The 16,467-nt window shown below is 49.4% G+C and overlaps 1 protein-coding gene across 4 annotated transcripts in view; it reads right to left on the bottom strand.

The window, feature by feature from the left end:
- FARP1 (FERM, ARH/RhoGEF and pleckstrin domain protein 1) overlaps nt 1-16,467 on the bottom strand; it is a 286,456-nt gene that overhangs the window by 170,647 nt on the left and 99,342 nt on the right. The gene's annotated exons all lie outside the window — the stretch shown is intronic.

Here is a 16,467-nt window from a genome sequence, read left to right on the forward strand (position 1 = left end):
AATACCTGCAACAGAGCTGGACCAGGCCAAACCCAGGAGCCTGGAACTCCATCCGGGTCTCCCCAATGGGCGGCAGTGGCCCAAGCACTTGGGCCATCCTTTGCTGCCTTCCTAGGCACAGTAGCAGGGATCTGAATCAGAAGTAGAGCAGCCGGGATGTGAACTCGCGCTCCTAAGGGATGATGGTATCACAGGCAGAAGCTCAGCCCACTGTGCCACAGCGCTGGCCCAAGTTTTACACACAAAAGACCCTTCTTTTCTTTTGAGAGATAAGAAAGTTCTGGAGGTTCACTGCACAAAAACAGGCACACACCTAACGCTGGCCAACTAAACTCTTGGAGATGGGCAAGATGGTATATTTCTTATTGTGTGTCTTTCACCACAATATAAAAAAACTTTTTGAGTCAGAACACAAATCCAAAACCAAAGCCAGCCCTGCCAGGCCTGTCAATTTCATTTTGACACAGGACAACCAAAGGTGACCAGAAAACAGCAGTCACAGGAGACCAGACACTGGCTTCCAGCTGAGGCCACAGTTAACCTGGGGCTGCCCAGGAGTCCCGCTGTGAGTGCAGTGGGCCTGGCTGGCCAGGGAGCCAGACATCGCTTGGATTCCTGTCATACTTGCCTTGACCTTGCCTGAGGGCTTGAGAGCTGTGAGGCACTTGGCTGCCCCTGTGAACCTACTGGGCTGGAATGTTTCCCACAAGGAAAAAAAAATGGAGTGGAGGCAGGATCCACAGTCGCAGGCAACCGTGTGCAGCGTCTCTATCACAGGCAGGAGCCTGGCGAGGGGCTGGGCTCCCACGCCTCCCTGGCCAAACCACAGGAGCTGCAGAACAGTGTGCAAGGTCTTCAGATCTAGGAATTCCTGGGCAGGGCAGATGTGCTAGGTCAATGGGCGGGAATTACAAAACACCCACGTCTACACCGATATTCACATGGGGGAGCCAGGACAAGGTGTGATGGGGCTCCAAAAACCCACGTTCCTCAGAGCCAGTGAGGCCTGTGCAACCCCGGCTGCCTCACCATCACAGGCTGAGGGCAGAGCACAGCGCTTCTTTAAGAACATGGCGGCCCTTGTTTCTGAATTAGCCCACGACCGAAACTCCCTGTCCAGGTACACGAGCACTTTCTGACCATGTTGTTCTCTGGTTTACAATCTACTTAAGGGAAGAACCCCGTCCTCTGTGCGCAGCCTCCACCCATTCATACTTTGCAAAGATGTGTCTGACTGACAATGAAAGAACACTTTCCAGTTGCTTTTCTTTGGAAACTGGTTTAAAACCCAAAGGTGTTTGTTCCAAAGACTAACTCCCCTGCCGTGCCTGCTTCTCCACTGAGCAAGTGAGGAAATGTGAAATGAGAAGGCCATGCCAAGATGGCCACTGGCAAAGGAGCATGCCTGGCAACAGGCTGTGATTGGTTAGGGCATAAACTGCCCCTTGACCAGATTGGCTGCCTTGGCTATATAAGCTGCTATACCAACTGAAATAAACGAGTCTGTGGGCTGCTCGCCTCTGGCCTGCTTTCACCCGACTCCCGGGGTCTGTGTGGTGGCTCCATGCCTCTTGCCACCACCACGCTGCTCCTCTCAGAAGGAATCCACAGCAACAAGGAAGAAGCTCTGTGTCAACGCTCAGACTCCAATCTTGGGAGCGAACATTAATTTGCTGGGCATAGTGGGTGGAGCTTAGGATTGGGCTTGCCTCATTTCCTTCAAAAAAATTGGTGTTGTAAATCTTTTTATAAGATTTAGTTATTTATTTGAAGTCAGAGTAACAGAGAGAGTAAGAAACAGAGAGAAATCTTCCACCTGCTAGTTCACTCCACTGATGGCCACAACAGCCAGGGCTGAGTCAGGTCAAAGCCAGTAGCTTCATCCAGGTCTCCCACATGAGTGGCAGGGGGCCCAAGCACCTGGGCCATATTCCATTACTTTCCCAGGTGCATTAGCAGGGAGCTGGATTGGAAGTGGAGCAGCCGGGACTTGAACCAGAACCCATATGGGATGCCAGGCATTGCAGATGATGGCTTAAATTGGTGCACCACAGCACTGGCCCCATTTTACAGAGAGCAGTGAGGCTCCGTGAACAAACTTGCCCGATGCCACACAATTAGCTTGGAAGTGGGTGAACTGGGATTTGAGCCCAGATTTTCCCTTTGTCGTAGGAGTCAAACAATGTGAAAATCCCTGCTAAAGGCCTTTTAAACAGAGCGCTAACCCTGGGCTACTCCTTATCTAGAAGAACAGCTTGGTGCAAATGACATCAACTCATTTGATGCCCCTTGACACCAATTTTGCCCTCATTAATCAGTCACCCTAGGGGAAAAAAAAGTGGGAAAAAGCATTTCAGAGTCATCTGGCTGTTTTTAGCTTATTTTTACTGTCGTAAGGAATGAGTGACATCACCCTGGGGAATCAAAGGGCCACCCTGGCAGGGCAGAGCACTTTACGACACGCCACAGCGAAATCGGCCAGGCCCAGCTCTCTGTGAGGTGTGGTGCTCTCCGGGTGGAGTTGGCACTTACACACCTGCCTGCCCCAGCAGACTGTGAGGTCTGTGCCGGGATCCCAGGCAGACGGGACGCACAACAGAAGCCCTGCGGACATGTGTTACGGCAAGTGAGACAACAAGAAACACTTTCAGAGTAGAGCACCATGTAGCGCAGAGAGTAATTCAACAGCTAAATGGGTGGATGTGAATCCAGCAGCTTAACCTAAATCCATGAGTGTGTGTGTGTGTGTACATGCATGCACGCCCAGCAGTGACCAGCGCTGTTAACAGAAAACTATTCCCATCTTCTGCACAGTGGTAACACCCAGCTTCATCCAGGCTTTCCAAACACAGCACCCAGCCACACTTCCTATCACCACCTCACATACGCTGAGCCCTGTAAACACGCAAAGTACACTGGCTTCAGTTCAGTTCCACACTTTATGAGCGCCTCTTGTATTACACATTGAGCAGCTAGCAGGGTTACAGAGTTAAACAAGACCCAGCACTTGCCTTTAATGACCTAAAGCTGGAAAGAGTACAGTGCTTTGGAACCAAGGGCTAGAAAACGGATTGCAAGGGTCGATGACAAATCCTGTCTCAGATACGAGTGGCATGGTCATCGCAGGGGAGCTGGCATCTGAGCAACCTTTGCAAGGGGGAAAGAGGCTTCCATGATGGGAGGAATGGAAGAAAAATATTCCAGATCAAGGAAGGGCACCCATATCCACAGGCGGTGTCCGGTCAGCAGGAAGCGTTTTAGAAACCAGGAGTAGACTTCTTCCTGGAGGGACGATTGAAAAGACAAGAGCATCTCCTCAGAGGACCCCTGATTGCCTGTGGGAGCAGTGCAGGCAGAGGCGGGGGACCTGCGGCTCCACTGGACTCTGGCTGATGCCTGCCCTGTGTTCTGCCAGTCCCCATCCGGGGCTTGGGGCTCAAAGCAAGGTGAGTCACTGAACCAGAAGGGAGATTTGCCCAAGGCCACAGGTAAATCAGTAACTATGGAAAAGTCAGACTGCAGGATGCCTCCAGCTTATCCCAGGTCATTTTACTGCAGAGAACACTCACAAACACTCTGAAAAGAAATGGTAAAGGGAAAGCCATTGAAAGATGTCACAGGATCGAAGATTCACCATCACCCACAGGATCATTTCCAAGAAGAGAAAGATGACTTAGCAGTCAGAAGAGACAGCGCCCCATGGAGGGGTGGTGACCCCTCAGTCCGCTCTGCTGGACATAAAACACTGCATAGACTCCCATCCAGTTCCTTAGGGGAAACCCCTTCAAAGAGCCATGGCGATTCAAGTCTGTGCATTCCTAAACAGATTTTAGGTCATCAGTAATTTTTATTTTCTTAATGAGATTTTAAATATTGAGTATAGACCAATCTTCATTTTTTTAGAACAATTTTAAAAATAGTCAAGCATGGAAAAAAAGTGACGTGAGAGTAACCATACAACCACCACCCAGAAATGACAGGCAATGTTTGGCCACATTTGTTTAGGGTCTTATTTTTATAATAGAAACAAAAACATTATGGATACAATAAGCCTCTCTTCCTTCTGAAGAATCAATTACTAGCATGCATTTTTGTTTCTTTCCAATCTATTTAAAGTACAACCACACACACACACACACACACAGAGCCACATCTATAAAAATACAGAGAAACTGGGGCCGCCACCTGCAGTGTCAGCATCCCATATTGGCACTGGTTCAAGTCCTGGACGATCCACTTCCAGTCCAGCTCCCTGCTAATGTGCCTGGGAAAGCAGCAGATGACCCGAGTGTTTGGGTCCCTGCACCTGTGTGCAGAAGCAGCTCCAGGCTCCTGGCTTCAGATCAGCACAGCTCCAGCTGTTGCAGCCATCTGGGGAGTGAACTAGCAGATGGAAGACCTTTCTCTCTCTGTGTCTGCCTCTTTGTAACTCTGCCATTCAAATAAATACATAAATCTTTAAAACATTCATATAAAACTGTCATTATGTAATGATTTTTAAATATAAACTGAGGGGGAGGGGGGGGGAGGGAGAGAGGGATCTTCCATCTACTGGTAGAATGGCTACAATGACTACAATGACCCAAATGGCTACAATGACTGGGGCTGGGCCAGGAACCAGGAACTTCATTCAGATCTTCTACATAGGGGTCAGGGCTGCAAGCGCTTGGGCCATCTTCCACTGCCTTCCCAGGTGCAGTAGAAGAGAGCTGGGTGAGAAGTGGAGCAACCGGGACTGGAACTGGCACCCTTATGCATCGCAAGCAGCAGCTTTAACCCACTTAACCCAGCTCTTATTTGCTGGTCCACTCCCATTTGGGCCAAGTCAAAGCCAGAAGCTAAGAACTCGATCCAGCTCTCCCATGTGGATGGCTGGGGCCACCACCTGCTGCCTCCCGGGGTACACTTTAACAGGATAGCTGGAATTGGGGGTGGATGTGGGACTTGAACCCAGGCACTCTGACGTGAGACATGAACGCCACAACCCAGCATCCTAGCTGCTAGGCCAAATGCACCCCCTACCATTTTTCTTATAAACAGCACTCAGAACATGTTTATGCATAAAGTGCTTTTCATATTTCAAGTTGCTGCGAGTATATTCTCAGAAAATAAATCAGTGTGTCCAAAGATAATGAAGACTTTAAGGCTTCTGGGATACAGTATCAAGTTGCATTCCCAGTGTTAATAACTGATGTGTCTACATTCCAAGAGACTGTTCTAGTAGAGGTTTTAAGGTAAATATGTTGGGAATCTCAAAGCACCCTTTTAACACATTAATTCGCTGCTAATGACGCGACCGTCTTGTCCAGTGAATGGGAAATTCATGTGGTTTCATTAATGCGTGCCTCGAACAAGCAGTTTCCATGAAAACTGCAATTCAATCTTTGATGCCCACTTCTTATTTTTTTATAAGATTTATTTATTTATTTGAAAGCCAGTGTTAGAGTGAGTCAGAAGGAGAGGGAGACAGGAAGGGAGAGAAATCTTCTATCATTGGTACCCTCCCCAGATGGCCCAGTCCCGAGCCAAAGCCAGGAGCTTCAAACTCCATCTGGGTCTCCTACATGGCTGCAGGGGCCCAAGCACTCAGGCCATCTTCTGCTGCCTTCCCAGGTGCATTAGCAGGGAGCTGGATTGGAAGAGGAGCAGCTGGGTGGGATACAGGATACAGCATACAGGATGCTGGCACAGCAGGCAGTGACCCAACTGTTGGCACCACAAGGCTGGCCTCCTCACGTCCATCTCTTCTAACTAGGACTTTTCTATCCTCCTCCCTGAGCTCAGCTTTCCATGGTCTTCAGAGGAAAAACACTGGATCCCTTAACACAACACAATGGGAAATATTTATAAACTATCTAAGCGTCTGCAGAACAAGTCACATGTGTCATCTGTGCTACTGGGAACCCGATCCTTCAAACTAAACAAGAATAAACTGCTTAGCAGTATGCTCAAGTAGTCTCATGCATTATCAAGAAATACTCATTCCTCTTAACACAAAATACTAATGGTTTGTGATCAAGAAATTCTGATCTGATGTTTTTAAATATTTATTTATGTATGTATTTGAAAGGCAGAGTTACAGAGAGAGAGACACACAGAGAGAATCTTCCATCCTGTGGTTCATCCACCAAATAACCACAATGGCCGAGGCTGGGCCGGACTGAAGCCAGGAGCCAGGAGCTTCATCCCGGTCTCCCACGCAGGTGCAGGGGCCCAAGCACTTAGGCCATCCCCTGCTGCTTTCCGGGTGCATTAACAGGGAGCTGGATCAGAGGCGGTGCCATGGGGACCCACACCAGCACCCATTCAAGATGAAGGCGTTGCCCATTACGCCACAATGTCTGCTATGATGAGATTTTTTAAAAGGAAGAAACAGAGACTGTAAAGTTCTTTCATCTTCCCTTCTCATGTCTTAGTCACATTTTTACTTTGTTTTTTCATTTTATTTTTAAGTGACAAGTAATAATTGAATCTATCAGTGTGACATAACATGTTTGATGTATAGATCCAAGCAATTTAACGTTTATGTTCCCTCCCATCTATTCATGATGCTTGCACCATAAAACGTCAAACCTCAGATCAGAAGTTTTAGCTTGGATATCTTCTCTGAAGCCACACATAACTCAGGGTTCTACTTCCTAAAGAGAGATTCAAACAGACACAGAGCGAGCAGGAAGAAGGCTGCAGAAGGTGAGGAGAAGGGAATACAAAACAGAAGAGGAAAAGGAGAATATGTATTTTTAATCATTCGCTCATTCAAAGGAGAGCTCCCATCCACTGGTACAGGCCCGATGCCCACAGCAGCAGGGGCTGGGCCAGGCCTACGCTGAGGGCCAGAACCTGAATCCAGGATTCCCGTGTGGGTGGCAGGAAGCTGGGATCAGGAGTGGGAGCCATGACTCGAGCCCAGGCACTCCCACGGCAGTCACGCGCACATTAACTGATGTCTTAAATGCGAGGGCAAATGCCCATCCTGCAAATGCATATTTGTAACCTGACACAATTAGACTGTGTGAGTAAGAAAGATTAGCAAACCCTATCACATTCTCCCATTCCCTTCAAAAAACCATCCCGTGTCCGAGAGCCTCCACCACGAACGCGCGTCATATCAGATTACGGACACTATGATGTCATCGCCAAGAAACCCTGAGCTGGGAAAAATCAGTAAGTTAATGTTGCAAAAATACTGTATTTTAAGTTTGCCTTAGAAATTTGTAATGATGGCGTAGTGACTGTGTTTCAAACAATCTTGGTCTTTTATGCTTTTAAACATTTATTGATTTATTCGGAAGACACACACACACAGAGTCACAGACACTGAGAGAGACAGAGAGATATCTTCTATCTACTGGTTCAGTCCCCAAGTGCTTGCAACAGCCAAGAGCTCTGTCCAGGTCTCCCATCTGGGTCACAGGTGCCCAAGAACTGAGCCATCATCTTCCGTCCTCCCACTTCCGTCCTCCCAGGCACATCAGCAGGGAGCTGGATCAGAAGCAGAGCAGCTGGGACTGGAACCTGCACTACAATATGGGATGCTGCCATTGCAAGCGGTGGCTTAACCTGCCGAGCTGCAATACTGGCCCAATCTTAGTCATGCAGAAATACAAGTATTTATTGAAACGATGAGAACCGAAAGCCAATGCTACCTTACGAAGGCAAATCTTTTGGCTGGTGATCCCCACACACATACATTGTAAAAATCATTATTTTGTTTCCTTTTTTAAACAAAATGTATCATTTCAATCATTTTCAAGAGTGAAGTTCAGCGGCACTGAGATGTGTTCTTACTGTTGAGCAATCACCATCCATCTCCAGGGCACTTTCATCCTGCAACACTAACCGTCCACCCCAAGAGGACAACACCCACATTCTCTCCCCTCTGCCCCTGGCCAACACCGCTCCACCGCCTTTCTCTCTCTCAGAAATGTTTTACAAGCCGGCGCCGTGGCTCAATAGGCTAATCCTCCACCTTGCGGCGCCGGCACACCGGGTTCTAGTCCCGGTTGGGGCGCCGGATTCTGTCCCGGTTGCCCCTCTTCCAGGCCAGCTCTCTGCTATGGCCAGGGAGTGCAGTGGAGGATGGCCCAGGTGCTTGGGCCCTGCACCCCATGGGAGACCAGGAAAAGCACCTGGCTCCTGGCTCCTGCCAGGATCAGCGCGGTGCGCCGGCTGCAGCGGCGGCCATTGGAGGGTGAACCAGCGGCAAAGGAAGACCTTTCTCTCTCTGTCTCTCTCTCTCACTGTCCACTCTGCCTGTCAAAAAAAAAAAAAAAAAAAAAAAAAAAAAAAAAAAAAAGAAATGTTTTACAGAGTTTAAGCTTCATGAATGAAGAATTCATAACATAATCTTTAAAAACTCGGATTTTAAATACTGATTCATTACCTGAAACACAGTACAATATAGCTAATCATTCAATTTTTTTGTGATATTTTCACCAACATCTTCATGAATGATATCTGGGGGCTGGCACTGTGGCACAGTGGGTTAACACCCTGGCCTGCAGTGCCGGCATCCCATATGGGTGCTGGATCAAGTCCCGGCTGCTCCACTTCCAATGCAGCTCTCTGCTGTGGCCCGGGATAGCAGAAGATGGCCCAAGTCCTTGGGCCCCTGCACCCGCATGGGAGACCTGGAAGAAGCTCCTGGCTTTGGATCAGCACAGGTCCAGCTGTTGCAGCCAATTGGGGAGTGAACCATCGGATGGAAGACCTCTCTTTCTCTCTGTGTGTGTAACTCTTTCCAAAAAAAAAAAAAAAAAAAAAAAAAAAAAAAAAAAAACCAGCCTGCAGCACTGGCATCCCATATGGGCGCTGGTTCGAGTCCCAGCTGCTCTACTTCCTATCCAACTCTCTGCTATGGCCTGGGAAAGCAATGGAACATGGCCCAAGTCCTTGAGCTCCTGTGCCCATATGGGAGACCTGGAAGATCCTGGCTCTTGGCTCCAGATCAGCTAAGCTCTGGCCATTGCGGTCATCTGGGGAGTGAGCCAGCGGATAGAAGACCCCCCTCTCTCTCTAACTCTGTATTTCCAATAAATAAATCTTAAAAACAAGCTATCTGAATAAACTGTAATTTAAGTGGCCTCATGGTTCTACTTCATCATTAACACCACTTCCATGAGCATTCTGAGGCACATTTCATTGCCATTACCTCTGCAGAAGCACTTCCTAGAACCTGCTAGAACAAAGCAATACGCATTCCTGGGATTGCTGATCAGCTGCCAGACGGCCCACCAGAAAGGCTGTTGCTCAACTTTCGCTGACGTTTCCAATATTTGGATCTGGGGGGTGGGAGCCCATGGTTCCAGCTCAGTGTTTCTACTCTGCTGCCTTTCCCTATACCCTACAGGGAGCTTTCCCACGTGAAGCCTGCCTGGCACACAGCCCAGCAGGTCCCAAGGGTCAGGGCCAGTCAGGAGCTGGGACTCAGGTGGGCAGAAAAGGACCACTTCTACTAGCAAAGCCAAAAGGGTGCTGTCACACTTTACCGATCCTTAAATCTGCTACGGAAAAGAAGCAAACAGAATCCATGTTCCATCTCAGTCTTCTTACTGACATTTTTCAAATCCAACCCATGAAAGGCAATGCAAAAAAAGAGGGGGGGGGACATCGCTTCACAACATTCAAGGTATCAGCAAAAGCAACCCATCTCATGACTACACCATAACCACTTTTGCACTTTCAAGAAAATTGCCCAACTAATTTTCTACAGCTTAGGAGACCTGGCTGACTGAGCCTATTGGAGGTGCCCAACAGGAACCTCAAGGGGCCTCTCCACTCTTGCTTCTCCCAAAAATCGCATCCTTCAGATGGAGCTAAATTCTCTGGTGATAGAAGCTCATTGTCTCATAAATTGCTTCTAGAAGTTTCTGCCTTGGCTGTTTAACGTAAAACAACCTTCTTAAAAAGAGAGTGCTGTCAAAGGCACTTTGTCCTAAGTGCATCTTTTTTTCCTCACCCCCGCTGTGTCCGGGCCAGCAGTTCTTCTCCACGAAGTGGTTCTGGACCATCCTCTGGTCACTTTTCCTACTTCCCCCTCTGCCATCAGTTGCACTAACATATGGTTTCATTTCTAGAATTAAGGATATTCTCTAGACAGTCAGTCTGTTGAAAAGAAATTAATCCCAGCAGTGAGCTAGGATCCTGAATTTCTCAGCAATTTTGTGTGATTCATGGCAGAGCTATTTATACTGAGCCCCAATCTGATGGCGGCTAGATTCTCATGCCTTTGGCTTCCATCGCACTCTGCGTTCAGAGCGACGAGGCAGAGGAACACACTTCTCACCAGCAGAATCTCCACAAACACAACACACACAGTCCTCCCAGGAGCTCCACGTTCGTGATCGCTGGATAGAACACCCACTTTGGACTGGTCGGTGTGCACCTGTCACTCTGCGGGCAGTGTCACTAACCCACAGACAGCCAGACCCAACACTTGATGCGACTGAGACACACCAGAGTTTAGAAGTCTGCTCAGAGTCACACCGTTGTTAGAAGTGGAACTAAAATGTCACCATCCATCTAACTCCAACCCCTGAGTGCGAAGATGACACAAACACCAGCAATGGCATGGACTGGTGTGTCGCTAGGAGATGGACACTGCGGGAAGGGTGAAGGGGACACAGCGCTTTCCCAGGACGCACACACATGGCCGACTACCCACAACCATCATCACTTTGCTGGGAAACTCAGAGGTCCCCATAATGACAGATGAGTGAATTGAGATGGCCTCAGACACAATAAAACTGGAATAAAAAACCCAAAAAGTAGGGTGCTGCTTCCAAAGATGCTCATAACCCTCGAATGGGTGTCATTTAGTATTTTGAGGAAAGAGACAAAACTGTCCATTATTGGTCCTCGCCCCAACTCTAAAGTGTATCAAGCACATTCTCTCTCTTTCTCTCTCTCACATACACACACACACACACACACACACACACACAAACACACATTCTGACCACAAACTCTATTCACTCTATTCACTCCAGCAAACCTAAAACTCACACAGGACCCAGTTCCCACAAAATACTTGCTCCAAACCGGTGCAGCCACTGAGACTTGGCAAGGCCGAGAGCAAAGAATAGATGGGTTTGAAACTGGGACCAAGGTTTTGGGTGGTGAGACCCTGGACAGAAGCCGCACGGCCGGCAGTGGTCAGCACTTGCTGAGAACTTGGTCAGCTCCAGCTACGTGCCATCACAACACACCGCTGCACTGAGGAGCCTCCCCACCACCTTCTGCTATGGGCATTACTGTCCTCATTTCACCAATGTGAAGACCCGGGCAAGAACAGGTGTCAAACCCAGCTCTGTCCACCCTCAGCAGCTCTGACTCCAGTCTTGGCTGATAAGCCAGGCTGGACGATCCGCCCCATGGGTGATCCCAAGAACCTCCCTGAGACAGCACGGAGAAAGCAGCACCCGAGACACGGTAGCTACTGATAACGTCGTCACCGTCATCATCCTCATCCTCACCCTCAGAAAGGAAACAAAGGCTACCCTCAAGGTCACTGCCAAAAGCACGTACCAGCATTCCTTAATGCTTCACATGATTTTCATCTCCCTCAACAGCCCTTTCAAAGATTAAAAACTCAACATTTTCCCTCACTGAACAAACTTGGCTGCAAACTTGCTTTTGTTGCAGCCTAAATCAACACAAGCTCTTAGTTCACCACACTCCACACTTGGAGCATTGTACCAGGAGGGTTTGCTGCAGCCTCTGGAATTCTATTAGTCATAACCAAGTAGCTGGTTTTGTTTTGATAAAAGCTACTTTAAAAATCTCAGGGGCCCACGCTTGCCAAAATCAAGCTGAAAAATGTTGGTGCCCATTTGGATGTGCTCTTTTAAAAATAATGCCCTGAGAACTCGGCCGTGCTAGTTCGCTCCAAGGCGTACATCATCACCAGGGCTTACTGATGATCCCTTAGTGGGCTAACGATAACTTCTCTCCAGATCAGCACTGGACACTTCCTGTGGCATTTAGTTACCCTTGGAGGGCACAGGTAACTACATGGGCTGGAATTAGACAAAAGTCTTCAGAAACATTTCAGTAACAAAGAACAGAGAGGGCTGAGGTTTCTGGAAGGCCTGGTGTGCAGAAGTGCTGAGTACCGTGTGGCACCTGCAGTGCCCGCAGGCCATCACAGCGGGTCAGCTCACTTGCCGGGCTATCCTTGGCTTGTCTGGCACAAACATAAAAGCAATATGAAGGAATCAGCTTCATTGTTGGGGGTGCTCAGGCAGAGGTGTGGCAGGTAGGATTCAGGGGACACTTTTTGACAGGCAGAGTTAGACAGTAAGAGAGAGACAGAGAAGAGAGAAAGGTCTTCCTTCCATTGGTTAACCCCCCAAATGACTGCCACAGCTGGCGCACCTCGCTGATCCAAAGCCAGGAGCCAGGTGCTTCCTCCTGGTCTCCCATGGGGTGCAGGGCCCAAGTACCTGGGCCATCCTCCACTGCCCTCCTGGGCCACAGCAGAGAGCTGGCCTGGAAGAGGAGCAACAGGGACAGAATCCGACGCCCCAACCAGGGCTAGAACCCGGTGTGCCAGCGCCGCAGGCGGAGGATTAGCCAAGTGAGCCGTGGCACCAGCCAGGGGACACTTCTAATACTGACATTCAGTCCCTGCTCTTTGGGAGATTTTATCTTTTGGAAGATAAATTAAACTGCAGGTAAGGAATCTTCTATTAAGACTACTGAAGGCCGGCGCCGTGGCTCATTAGGCTAATCCTCCACCTAGCAGCACCGGCACACCGGGTTCTAGTCCCGGTCGGGGCGCTGGATTCTGTCCCGGTTGCCCCTCTTCCAGGCCAGCTCTCTGCTGTGGCCCGGGAGTGCAGTGGAGGATGGCCCAAGTGCTTGGGCCCTGCACCCCATGGGAGACCAGGAGAAGCACCTGGCTCCTGCCTTCAGATGAGCGCGGTGCGCTGGCCGCAGTGCACCAGCCGTGGCGGCCATTGGAGGGTGAACCAATGGCAAAGGAAGACCTTTCTCTCTGTGTCTCTCTCTCACTGTCCACTCTGCCTGTCAAAAACACACACACACACACACACAAAACACTACTGAAGAACTGGGGGTCAGTATCGTGCCAGAGAAGGTTCAGCCAATGCTTATGATGCCAGCATCGCCTATCTGAGTGCCAGTTCAAGTCCTGGCTACACCACTTCTGACCCAGCTTCTTGCTAATGTGCCTGGGAAGGCAGTGGAAACAGCCCAGGTACTTGAGCCCCTGTTACCCATGGGAGAAACCCAGATGGAGCGTCTAACTCCCAGCTTTGGCCTGGCCCAGCTCCAGCCATTGCAGCCATTTGGGGAGTGAACAGCAGATAGAAGCTTGATCCCATTCCCCCCACCCCAACCCCCTGACCCTATCACTCTACTTTCAAGTAAATAAATCTTCTTTAAAGAGAGACTACTGAAGAATATGCAAATTTTCATTTGCTAGGAGTCACACTGAAGGGCAGGTGTGGTGACACAGCAGGTTAAGCCACCGCTTGCAACACTGGCATCTCACATGGACACTGCTTTGAGTCCTGGCTCCTCCACTTCTGATCCAGGTCTTGGCGGATGCACTGGGAAAGCAGAGAATGACCCAAGTGCTTGGTCCGCTACATCCACATAAGAGACCCAGAAGAAGCTCCTGGCTTCAGCCTGGCCCAGCCTGGGCAGTTGCTGCCATTTGGGGACTGAATCAGCAGATGGAAGATCTCTGTTTCTCCCTCTCCCTAACTCTTTCAAATAAATAAAATAAATCTTTTTTGAAAACAGTTACACGGAAGCCTTAAGTATCAAGTGATACTGCATGTTCCAATTTTTGTTAACCCTGTGATTCCCAGACTGAGTAAGGAAGAAGCTTGGACAGTCAGCCACAGGGTTGGGCCCAGCACTGCATCAGCCTTTGACAAAAGGTGGAGGTCATGGGGGGGGGGGGTGCTGGGAGGCCTGATGTGGGGTGCTGTGACAGAGGGGGTGTAGAACCTTCTAGAAGCCTGAGCAGGGAGTGGGGGGGGGGGGCTGGTGCCAATTCCAGCCCTGCCACCTCTTGCCTCAGTTTCCCCATCTGGCACATGGTGGGGTCCCCATTCTGACACTGAGCAGATATGGGTGAAGCCCGGGTGCCCAGGCCCGCAGTGCTGTGGGGTCCCCCACATCGGAGTGCTGCTTCCAGTCCTACTCCCTGCTGGTGCGCCTGGGAGGCCGCGGCTGGGGCCCAAGTGCTCGGGCCCTGCACCCACTTGGGAGACCCAGACGGAGCTCCTGGCTCAGGCCTGGCCCAGCCTCTGCTGTTGTGGGCATCTGGGGGGTGACCCAGCGGATGGGAGATCTCCATCTCTTTCTGTTACTCTGCCTTTCAAATAAATAAATTAATTAAATATTTGGGTGGAGGGAAGGTTCTCCCAGAACTCTCACATTGGCAATTCCTTTGGACTTTCCTCACTTCTGTCTGGAAGAGGTGGAGAGAAATCTTCATCTGCTGGAGTAAAAAAAAAAAAAAAGCAGCAGTAGCTTGGATAGAACAAATCGGTACTTTGAAAAGTTCAGCTGAGAACAGAGGTGCTATAAACCCAAATCTCTTTTTTAAATTTTTTTTTATTATTATTTTTTTGACAGGCAGAGTAGACAGTGAGAGAGAGAGACAGAAAGGTCTTCCTTTTGCCATTGGTTCACCCTCCAATGGCCGCTGCAGCCAGCGCATGATGCTGATCCGAAGCCAGGAGCCAGGTGCTTCTCCTGGTCTCCCATGGGGTGCAGGGCCCAAGCACTTGGGCCATCCTCCACTGCACTCCCGGGCCACGCAGAGAGCTAGCAGATGGGCGATATCTCTTTCAAATAAATTTTAGAGCGAGCAAGCGAGCATGCCTTCCTGATAGTCTTGGACAAGGAGGCGGGAGATGTGAAGCTTGGCCCCATCGCGGCCATATCCAGTTGAGTTTAACTTTCCCCTCTACAAATGGGCCCGCGTCCAGCCTCTAACAGCCATCACCAGAGTTCATGATCCCATGCCAACATTTAGCATTACCTACCCCTCTTTATGACTATTCAAATGTCCACACACTTAATGCACCTCATTCAGAAGTCAGAAACACTTCTGCAGGAAGAGATACTGCTATTTAGTCATTAGTCCGTAAGTATCTGTTAAGTCTCTGCCATCTGCCAGAGTCCAGGGACAGATCAAAGAACAGAATCCATCATTCTCCCTTCACTGCGAAGACAGGCGGGGAAGAGGTTTGAGAGCCAAACCACGCCGGCCTTTAGCATTCTCCACTGAAGCAAGTCAATGATTAGCCCAGAATTCAGGGAGGGAGGGTGACGCAGCTGGGGAGAGGCCCATCCTGGTACTGCAGAGCTTTTTAACATGGCAGGTCAGGTCCTTATTGGTTAAACTATACCTACATTGGACAGCCTTTCCTGAAAACGTGAGGGTGCTTCCAAAGGTTTGTGGGAAATGCAAAAGTTGTGCCTAGCAGTTCACGCACACGCGCATCCTAGGTAGTCAGTCCCAGACCCCTCTCCTGGCGGCAGCTTCCTGCCGAAGTACACTCGGAGAGGTAGCAGGAGCTGGCTCTGTGGCTGGGTCCCTGTCGCCCAAGCGGGAGAAACCAGTTAAGTTTCTGGATCCCAGTTTCAACCCAGCCCACCAGCCGTTGCAGGCATTTTGGGAATGAACCAGCAATAAGAGCTTGTTCTCTGTGTGTGTGTGTGTACATAAATGTGTGTGTGTGTGTGTGTGTGTGTCTCACACTAAAAAACAAAGTGGAAGCTTATTTTGGTGCAAAAAAAATTAAATCCATACATTTTTTTTTTTTTTTGGACAGGCAGAGTGGACAGTGAAAGAGTGAGAGAGAGAGAGAGAGAGAGTGAGAGAGTGAGAGAAAGGTCTTCCTTTTGCCGTTGGTTCACCCTCCAATCGCCTCTGCGGCCGGCGCACCGCGCTGATCCAAAGCCAGGAGCCAGGTGCTTCTCCTGGTCTCCCATGTGGGTGCAGGGCCCAAGCACTTGGGCCATCTTCCACTGCACTCCTGGACCACAGCAGAGAGCTGGCCTGGAAGAGGGGCAACTGGGACAGAATCCGGCGCCCTGACCAGGACTAGAACCTGGTGTGCCGGCGCCGCAAGGCGGAGGATTAGCCTAGTGAGCTGCAGTGCTAGCCAAAATCCATGCATAATTTTTTCATACTACGAATTTTCCAGGAACTTCTTGAAGACCCTTCATGTGAACAGGTCATATTTCACCATTTAAAGTCCACAGACTGTACAAGATGAAATCAAATCCTACGCAAACCCAAAATTGGCATTACTGCGCATCTCCTTAGAACTGAAGCAATCGAAACCTATTCAGCCTCCGGTTTTAGCATCATCACTCTGATGCGATGTGGGATGGCATGTTCAAGAACGACAGAATCAGTTCTGGTTTGTTTTTTTCCTTAATCTCACAATTCTGTTCAAAGCGTCCAAGTTTTTCCAA

This window comes from Oryctolagus cuniculus, chromosome 9 (assembly GCF_051225735.1).
Source record: "Oryctolagus cuniculus isolate XC-2025 breed Fujian yellow rabbit chromosome 9, ASM5122573v1, whole genome shotgun sequence".
NCBI classification, from domain to species: Eukaryota; Metazoa; Chordata; class Mammalia; order Lagomorpha; family Leporidae; genus Oryctolagus; species Oryctolagus cuniculus.